Raw genomic sequence first — 2,869 nt, 5'->3', positions numbered from 1 at the left:
AATAGCAGGAGCATTAGTCAAGCCAAATGGCATCACAAGAAACTCATAGTGACCATACCTAGTCTGAAAAGCAGTCTTCGGAACATCTGACTCTTTAACCTTCAACTAATAATAACCGGATCTCAAGTCTATCTTGGAAAACACAGTAGCTCCTTTCAACTGGTCAAACAGATCGTCAATTTTAGGCAGTGGATATTTGTTCTTTATAGTTACCTTATTAAGCTACCGATAATCTATGCATAATCTCATTGAACCGTATTTCTTTTTCACAAAAAACACTGGTGCACCCCAAGGAGAGCAACTAGGCCTTGCAAAACCTTTATCAGTTAATTCCTGCAAATGAGCTTTCAATTCTTTCAATTCCAACGGGGCCATTCTATAAGGAGCAATAGAAATAGGAGTTGTACCTGGAATCAACTCAATACCAAATTCAACTTCTCTAACAGGAGGCAAACCTGACAATTCTTCTGGGAACACATCTAAATACTCACGTACCACTGGCACTGATTCAATTTTCAACTCTGGATCTTTAGTGTTCAATACAAAAGCAAGATAAGCTTCACACCCTTTTCTCAAACATTTCTGAGCAGACATAACAGAAATCATAGAGAGAGAACCATCTGACTCATCTGAATCAACCCGGGTAATATCACCATTTTCACATTTCAACTCAATGTAGTTCTTTCTGTAATTTACTATCACATCATGGGCAGTCAACTAATCCATACCAAGAATCACATCAAAACTCATCAAACAGCATTAGCATAAGATCAGCCAAAAAACAGTGACCTCTAATCGTCAAAGGGCAACTCTTACATACTTTATCTATAACACATACTGGCCTAATGGATTTGATACTTTAATTACAAATTTAGTGGATTCTATAGGCATGTTCATACTAGGCATCAATCTCATACAAACATAAGAATGAGTTGAACCCGGATTAATTAAAGCAATAACATTAGTATCATAGAGAGAAAATATACCCGTAATCACATCAGGGGAGGATACCTCTTCCTGAGCACGAATAGCATATGTCTTGCAGGTGCTCTAACATCTGGTCTAGCAGCCGAGTCTCTGAACATACCCCTGTTACTTGCTCCAACTCCTGAGTTCCTCTGTGATCTGCCTCTAGTAGGAGCATTTCCTGATCTCACACTCAATATTACTTCTCTTTTAGTTGTTTTGGGACAATCCCGAATAAAGTGGTCTGGCGCACCACATCTGAATCATGCATTTTCATTTGCTCTACACTCTCTAGGATGACGTCTACCGCATTGGGCACATTCTGGCCTAGTGGGTCGAGTACAACTCGTACTTGCAACTGTCGTAGTTTGAGCTCTAGAACCCTCAAATCTTCTGCCTCTGCTTCGACTAGAATATCTGGTTGGAAAATTTGATCCACTAGGGAACTCTCTAGGCCTCTTGGAAGTAGACTGAAATGATCTGCCCATTTGCCTTTTCTTCGTATCTTGCACTTCAATTTTAGCTTTGCCCTTTTCTTTTTCTTTTAACAAATCCTCTGCTTTATAGGCTCTCTCAACCAGAACAACAAACTATCTGATTTCCAAAACACCCACTGGCAGTCAAATATAATTACTAAGCCTGTCTTCAAATATCTTGCATATGTTAGCTTCAGGGGACACAAATTCCCGAGTATATTTACTAAGTCTAACAAATTCACGTTCATACTCGGTCACAGTCATCTTACCTTGTTTTAACTCAAGGAACTCTTTTCTTTTCTGATCTATAAATCTCTGACTGATGTACTTCTTATGGAACTCCTCCTGAAAGAAATTCGAAATAACCCTCTCACTAGGTACCGCTGACACAAGAGTCTTCCACCAATGATAAGCCGAATCTCTGAGAAGTGAGACAACACACTTCATACATTCTTCAGGTGTACAAGATAATTCATCAAAAACTTTGATAGTATTCTCGAGCCAAAATTCTGCTTTCTCTGCATCATCGTCTTTAGTAGCCCGAAATTCTTTAACCCCTTGTTTTCTGATTATATCAACTGGTGGCCTTTCCTTGATAACTATACTTGCGGCTGGAGAAGCTACATAGGGAACTTGAGAATCATGACGGGGTGGAGGTCTAACAGCCGGGTTCGTGCGAACGAACGCGGCAAACCAATCATTCATAGCTTCGAAAAAGGCTTCTCGAGCCCCTCCTCCCTGACTAACTGAAATGGGCTTTCACTAACATTAACATCTGGTGGCACCGTCCCTTCTGCGGGAGCGGGCGCATTACTCCCTACTTCATATGTACCAGCTCGTTCGGGATCCATAACTATAAAAGAAAACATTTTAAAATCGTCAAGAGTCGTCACACTATCAAAATATAAGTATGGCATGTATAGCTAGACTCTTATTCACACTGAATGTTTTGAAAACCGACTAAACCTACTCTGATACCAACAGATGTAACACCCCTTACCCAAGACCGTTGCCGGAGTCGAGCATGAGGCGTTACTTGACTTAACTTAAAAGTTTGGGGCATAAAATTTTACTCTTGAAATTAATTTCACTATTCACAACAAAGCTGTCCACCTGCGCAGCAGTTGTTAAATTAATTATAACTCAAGCTACAAAACTAGAAATTTAGATCCATAAATTTTTCCTAAAACTAGACTCATATATATTTTTACTATAAATTTTTCAAAATTTTTGGTTCAGCCAATTAGTACAGTTTATTAGTTAAAATCTCCCCTGTTTCACTGATCGACTGTCCTGACCTCTCGTCACTAAAATTTAATTATCTCATTGTACAGACTTCATATGGTGTTGTCACTTGTTTCCACAGAAAATAGACTCAAAAAGGAATATATACACATAAATTACAACTCATAAATACATTTGTAAAA

This window comes from Gossypium raimondii, chromosome 10, assembly GCF_025698545.1.
Source record: "Gossypium raimondii isolate GPD5lz chromosome 10, ASM2569854v1, whole genome shotgun sequence".
Taxonomy (NCBI): domain Eukaryota; kingdom Viridiplantae; phylum Streptophyta; class Magnoliopsida; order Malvales; family Malvaceae; genus Gossypium; species Gossypium raimondii.
Note: the sequence above shows the minus strand (reverse complement) of the source record.